At 42.0% G+C, this 7,408-nt stretch overlaps 1 protein-coding gene across 1 annotated transcript in view; it reads right to left on the bottom strand.

Annotated features, from left to right (window-relative positions):
- Positions 1–501: 501 nt before the first annotated feature.
- Positions 502–7,408, bottom strand: part of ZNF286A (zinc finger protein 286A) — a 70,891-nt gene continuing 63,984 nt past the window's right edge. Inside the window, exon 6 of the mRNA XM_055138458.1 lies at positions 502–626. The gene's annotated coding sequence lies outside the window, so the exon portion shown is untranslated. The remainder of the gene's footprint in view (positions 627–7,408) is intronic.

The following is a 7,408-nucleotide window of genomic DNA, read 5'->3' as shown; positions in this document are numbered from 1 at the left end:
ATGATGTTCATGAAAAACAAACTGGTCCCTGAAGCTCCATTTGCTCTCAATGGAACGAACATCTCCGAATGCAGCAGCTATGTGTACCTGGGTCGAGAAATCAACATGGGGAACGACTTGGTCCCAGAACTGCGCAGGAGGAAGAGAGCAGCGTGGAATGCCTTCAACAGCATCACAGAAGTGGTTAAGAGAATGAAGAACCTCTGACTCCAGGCTTTTCGATTCCACTGTTCTTCCTGCACTAACATGCCTCAGAGACCCGGGACCTACGCAAACAGAATGAGAACGCTATTAGGGTATCCCAAAGAGGAATTGAAAGAGCTATTCTATGAGTATCACGACTCACTCAAGTCAGAGAAGGAATCCGGAGTTCTGACCTCTGTCGACGGTCAAGAATCAGGGATGCTGTCTCATTTGCCAAGGTATCAAAAATCAGATGGGCCGGTCATGTAATGCAATTCAGAGATGACCGCTGGACTAGAACTGTTATTGACTGGATTCCACAGGATGTGAGAAGACCTCGTGGCTACCCACCGACTAGATGGTCAGATTTCTTCGTCAAATCCCTGAATGACCGATTTGAGGCTCTTTTTGTTCCTGGAGGAAGCAGGTATCATTGGGCTGCACTAGAACGTGACAGGGACAAATGGAGACGTTACTGGCACCCACTCGAGCAAATCGAAGATCAACGGGACAACAAGTGATACAAGTGATAGCCCCCCTTTCCCACCCTCCCCTGCCTCCATGGCAGACAATATTCCCCACATTCTCTCTCTACTTTTGGACATTAGACTTGCAACACAGACACTGAGATGTCATCATTATCTACTTTCGGCACACATCTCCCATCCCGACTGATTCCTCCAGCCATTGTTTTCTTAGTGATCCCTTCTCTATTCTATCTGCCTTCTCCCCTCCTCTCATGAAACAGTCTTCCAGCTATGGGGCAATCCTCCTGGTCCTTGTATCTACTGTCCTTGGGTGTCAGCCTCATGTGATGTTATTTTATACTCCACAAAGGAGTGCAGTCCTTCTATGTCTGTCCCTCTCTTTCCGACTCTGAAATTTCACTTAGCATGATAATCTCCATGTCTATCCATTTGTAAGCAAATTTCATGACTTCATCTTTCCTAACAGCTGCACAGTATTCCATTATGTAGATGTACCAAAGTTTCTTTAACCAATCATCTGTACTAGGGCGCTCGCGTTGTTTCCAGATTTTGGCTATTGTGAACAGTGCTGCAATGAATATATAGGTACAGATGTCATTTCTACTGTGCTTTTCTGCATCCTCGGGATACATTCCCAGAAGTGCTATTGCGGGATCATATGGAAGCTCAATTTCTAGTTTTTGAAGGACTGCTCATATTGTTTTTCAGAAAGCCTGGACCAGTCGGCATTCCCACCAACAGTGAAGGAGCGTCCCTTTTTCCCCACATCCACTCCAGCACTGGTTGCTTTTGTTCTTTTGAATGTGTGCCAGTCTCTGTGGTGTGAGATGATATCTCATTGTTGTTTTGATTTGCATCTCCCTGATGACTAGCGATGTGGAGCATTTTTTCATGTGCCTTTTGGCCATTTGTATCTCTTTTTTGAAGAAACTTCTGTTCATTTTTTCTCCCCATTTTTTGATGGGGTTGGAGATTTTTTTCTTATACAGTTCTACTAGTGTCTTGCATATCCTGGATATTAATCCCTTATCAGATGAGTATTGGGTAAATATTCTTTCCCATTCTGTGGGCTCTTTCTGTATTTTGGTCACTGTTTCTTTCGAAGTGCAGAAACTTCTTAGTTTGATGTAGTCCCATTTTTTTTAAATTTATTTTTTATTGAATCACTATGTGGAAAGTTACAAAGTTCTCAGGTTTATGTCTCTGTTATACAATGCTCAAACACCCATCCCTTCACCTGTGCCCATATTCCACCACCAAAGACCCCAGTATACCTCCCACCCCCCGCCCGCCACCCCCCACCCCCCATCCCTGCCTGCTTAGTTGATAAATTTCACTTCATTTACACTTTACCTTGTTACATTCCATATTTCAACACAACATTCACTACTGTTGGGGTTTTACCCCAAGAAAGATAGCCCTACTGCCCACGCAGCATTTGATAATTAGTTTTCCATTGCTGAAACTGGAGAGATATGAAGTCCCGTTGTTTCAAGTACATAGAGTTTTTCCCCCCTCCTTCCCACGCCACCAAGTTCGTGACTGCTTAATGAATAGTCCTCATCTTATGGCTGACACCACGCCGCCCTACAAGAAAAAAGGATATTTCCAGTCCTCTGCCGGCATGGGGCTATAGCTTAGTTCAGTCTAGAGACATGGTTACAAGTAGTTTCTGGGACCGGAAGTAGTCTAGTTAGGCTCCAGATTCTGGTTGATCAGCAACATCGCGGCCACTCAAAGTGTGGCCACCCGGGTCGAGTCTCAGTGGAACATGCGCTGGTATTGGCCCGAGACTTCCCAAGCATCCCGCTGTTCAAAGTATATAGTTTTGTTTTTTTCCCCCTCCCATTCCCGCGCCTCTAAGTTCGTGCCTGCTTAATAGACTTCATAATATGGTGGACACCACACCACGTTTCTCCCAGAAAAGGGAAAAGAACCAAGTAAGAAGGATATTTACTCACCTCGGCTGGTGTGGGGCTTTGGCTTACTTCACAGTCTAAAGAAATAGCTGCTACTTTGATTACCTTCAATTTTTCAACAAAAAACACGGTACTATTATTTGGAGTTTCCCCCCCATAGTAAGACCTGCTAAAAAGGAACCTTTTCACATTGCTGATAATCAGGAGATATTAGATCGTGCGGCTGCTGTTGCAGCTGCGTGGTTTGAGATTTCCATATGAAGTCCAGGGAAAATTCTTTTGGTAATTGCATCACTGCAATCTTTTACTTCCCTTTCGTGGTGCTCATATGATGGAGAAGCCTGGAGAGAAGAACTGTGCCCCGCTGGAGGCCCAGGGGCCAGAAGCTCTGATCACACAGTTTGGAGGCATTTTGGGGGCGCTGCTCGTGTCCAAAGGAGTTCAGTTGCCTCCGGGGTCGAGCTCGAGCGGTGGCAGAAAAGAACGTACCCACATGGCGCTGTGCTTAAATATTGGCGCAGGGCGGATCCGGAAATCCCGCCCCCTCGGCTTTCCCGGACTTCCGTGGGTATCTGCATACTCTAAAAACCGGCAATCACCTCGCTGCGTTCAATAAGAGAGAGTTGAGAGAGAAAAGACCGTGCCCCGCTGGAGGCCCAGGGGCCAGAAGTTCTGATCACACAGTTTGGAGGCATTTTTGGGGCCCTGCTCGTGTCCAAAGGAGTTCAGTTGTCTCCGGGGTCGAGCTCGCGCGGCGGCAGAAAAAGCCGTAGTCCCATTTTTTTATGTTTGCTTCTACTTGCATGGTCAGTGCTGTTTCGTCCTTAAAGATGCTTTTAGCTTCAATGTCATGGAGAGTTCTGCCTACATTTTCTTCTATGTACCTTATAAATTCATGTCTGATAATGAGGTCTTTAATTCACTTTGATCTGTCTTTTGTGCCTAGCATTAGACAGAGGTCAGCTTATTCTTTTGCTGGTAGCTATCCAGTTTTCCTAGGACCACTTGTTGAAGAGACTTTCCTTGTTCCACTTTGCATTTCTTGCTCCTTCGTCAAAGATTAAGTGGCATATATTTGGGGGTCTGTGACAGGATATTCAACGCTATTCCATTGGTCTGCAAGTCTGTTTTTATCCCAATACCATGCTGTTTTAATTACTACTGCTTTGTAGTAGAGTTTGAAGTTGGGGAAGGTGATGCCACCTATCTTCTTTTTTCCAAGGATTGCTTTAGCTATTCGTGGGGGTTTATTGTTCCATATAAATTTTAGGAGTGTTTTGTCTATTTCTTTGAAAAATGTCATGGGTATCCTGATAGGGACTACATTAAATTTGTATAGTACTTTGGGCAGTATTGCCATTTTGATAATGTTAATTCTCCCTATCCATGTCTCCATTTCCTAGTGTCCTCCTTTATTTCTTGAAGTAGTGTTTTGTAATTATCCTTGTATAGGTCCTTCACCTCTTTGGTTAAGCTGATTCCAAGGTACTTGATTTTCTGAGGTACTATTGTGAACGGGATTGTTTTTTTAATATCTCTTTCTTCTCTTTCATTATTTGTATATAAAAAGCCATGGACTTTTGGGGTTTTGATTTTCTAGCCTGCCACTTTAGTATATCGACTTATTGTTTCTAGGAGCTTTTCTGTAGAGTCTTTAGAGTTTTACAAGTATAGTAACATATTGTCTGCAAATAGTGATAACTTGACCTCTTCCTTTCCTATCTGTGTGCCCTTGATATCTTTTTCTTGTCTAACTGCTATGGCCAGTACTATATTGAATAGGAATGGCGAAAGTGGGCCACCCTTTCTTGTGCCCAATCTTAGAGGGAAGGCTTTCAGTTTTTCCCCATTGAGAATGATAATTGCCATGGGCTTGTGGTAGATGGCTTTGACTATATTAAGGAAAGTTCCTTCGATGCCCATTCTGCTGAGAGTTTTCATCATAAACGGGTGCTGAATCTTGTCAAATGCTTTCTCTGCATCTATTGATATTATCATATGGATTTTATTATTTCTTTTATTGATATGACGAATTATGTTGATTGACTTGCGAATGTTAAACCATCCTTGCATCCCTGGGATGAATCCTACTTGGTCATGGTGTATGATCTTTTTGATGAGTCGTTGGATTCTATTTTCTAATATTTTGTTGAGGATCTTTGCGTCTGTGTCCATCAGGGATATTGGTCTGTAATTATCTTTCTTTTTGGTATCTTTGTTTGCTTTTGGTATCAGGGTGATATTTGTTTCATAGAAACTGTTTGGAAGTGTTTTTGATACTTCAATTTCCTGGAAAAGCTTAAGGAGGATTGGGAATAAGTCCTCTTTAAAGGTTTGGAAGAATTCACTAGTAAATCCGTCTGGACCAGGATTTTTGTGCTTGGGGAGACTTTTTATTACCATTTCAATTTTCTTGATGGTAATAGGTCTGTTCAGGTATTCCAGGTCTTCTTGGTTCAGTTTTGGGAAGCTATAGGAGTCTAGGAATTTATCCATTTCCTCGAGGTTTTCGTGTTTCATGGCATAAAGAGTCTCAAAGCTATCTCTGAGGAGCCTTTGAATTTCTGTAATTTCTGTTGTAATGTCCCCCTTTTAATTTCTGATTCGGTTTATTAGGGTTTTCGCTCTCCCTTTTTTAATGAGTTTTGGTAGAAGTTTATTGATCTTGTTTATTTTCTCAAAGAACCAGCTCTTGGTTTCATTGATCTTTCCGATTGTGTTTTTGGTTTCCATCTCACTAATTTCTGCTCTGAGTATTATTATTTCCTTCCTCCTGTTTGGATTAGGCTCTTTTTGTTGGTCATCTCCAAGCTCTTAAGCTGTGAGGTTAGGTTGCTAATGTGGGCTCACTCCTCCTTCCTGAGGAATGCTTGTAGAGCTATAAACTTTCCTCTTAACACAGCTTTTGCTGTGTCACATAAGTTTTGGTAACTCATATCCTCACTTTCGTTCATTTCCAGGAATCTTTTGATTTCCTTCATAAGCCACTCATTGTCCAATAGTGAGCTGTTTAATTTCCAGGTGTTTGATTTTGTTTTCTGTTTGTGTGTGATTTATTTCTAATTTCAGATCATCGTGGTCTGAGAAAATCGTTGATACAATCTCTCTCTTCTTAGTTTTATGGAGGTATGTATATTTTGTGGCTCAGCATCTGTTCTATCTTGGAGAATGTCCCATGCACACTTGAGAAGAATGTATATTTAGATTTTTGAGGATGAAGTGTCCTGTATATATCTACTAAGTCCCTTTCTTCCATTTCTTCCCTCAGATGAAGTATGTCCTTGCTAAGCTTGAGTCTTGTTGATCTATCAAGAGGTGATAAAGCGGTTGAAGTCTCCCACTAGTATTGTGTTTCTATCGATGTCTTTCTTCAAGTCTATGAGAAGTTGTTTTAAGTACTTTGCTGGCCCATCATAAGGTGCATATATATTTAGAATTGTTAGTTCTTCCTGTTGTACAGATCCCTTTATCAATAAGAAATGACCTTCACTGTCTCTTGTGACCTTCTTCAGTCTGAAATCAATGTGGTCTGATACTAAGATGGCTACCCCATCTTTTTTATGAGAGTTGTTCGCCTGTTGGATTGTTTTCCAGCCTTTGACTTTGAGCTGTGCTTGCTCTGGCTGTTGAGATGTGTTTCTTGCAGGCAACAGAATGTTGTGTTCAATTTTCTAATCCATACTGCCACTCTGTGTCTTTAAATTGTCCATTTTGCCCATTGAAATTGAGAGAGATTAGTGTTATGGGGTTTTGTCCCATTTTTCTGCTGAAATTTGGTGTGTTTGAGGGGCCTGTCTTGTCTTAAAGTAGCCCATTCAGTTGTTCTTGTAACCATGGTTGTGAATCTATGAAGTTCCTGAGCTGTTGTTTATCTGTGAAACTGTGTGTTGTTCCTTCTGTTATGAATGAGAGTCTAGCTTGGTAAAGTATTTCTGGTGAGGCATTTATTTCATTGAGTTTTTTCACTATATCCCACGACTGTTTTCAGGCCATGAGGGTTTCATCCGACAAGTTGGCTGTGAATCTTTTTTTTTTTTTTTTTGCTTTTTGGGTCACACCCGGCAATGCACAGGGGTTACTCCTGGCTCTGCACTCAGGAATCACCCCTGGTGGTGCTCAGGGGACCATATGGGATGCTTGGATTCGAACCTGGGTCGGCCGTGTGCAAGGCATACGCCCTACCTGCTGTGCTATTCTTCCAGCCCCAGTTGGCTGTGAATCTTAAGGATGTGCCTTCATATGCAATTTCTTTCTTTTATCATGCTGTTTTCAGGATTTTGTCTCTATCTAAGGTTTTGGTCATTTTGATTAGGATGTATCTTGGGGGATTTTTATTTGGATTTCTTATAGCTGGTACTCTTAGGGCCTTTTGAATGTGGTCGCGTGTTTTCTTCAGCTCTGGGAACATCGTAGCAATGATGTCTTTGACAGTTTTTTCTTCATCAGGGTTTTTTTTGCCTCTCTGGGACTCCAATAATTCTTATATTACTCCTCTTGGTTTCATCACAATCTTCTCTTGCCATCTGTTCCTGGATTGTTGGTCTCTTTTCCATTTTATGTTCTTTTCTAGAGAGTCTCTAGACTTTATCTTTGAGCTCACTGATTCTGTCCTCAGCAGCTGTTGCTCTGTTTCTGAGGCCTTCCACTGAGTGTTTTAATTCACCTACCAGGTTTTTCATGTCTGACATTTCAGTTTGTGATTTTGTTTGCAGTTTCCGTATTTCTACTTTCAAATCCTCTTGTATTTTATTGGCATTGCTTTCCATTGTTTCTCTTAGTTCCCTGAGCATCCTCAGTAGCTCTCTTCTTAATTTCTTG

The sequence above is a fragment of the Sorex araneus genome, chromosome 5 (assembly GCF_027595985.1).
Source record: "Sorex araneus isolate mSorAra2 chromosome 5, mSorAra2.pri, whole genome shotgun sequence".
NCBI lineage: Eukaryota > Metazoa > Chordata > Mammalia > Eulipotyphla > Soricidae > Sorex > Sorex araneus.
Note: the sequence above shows the minus strand (reverse complement) of the source record. Positions and strands in the feature narration are given on the sequence as shown.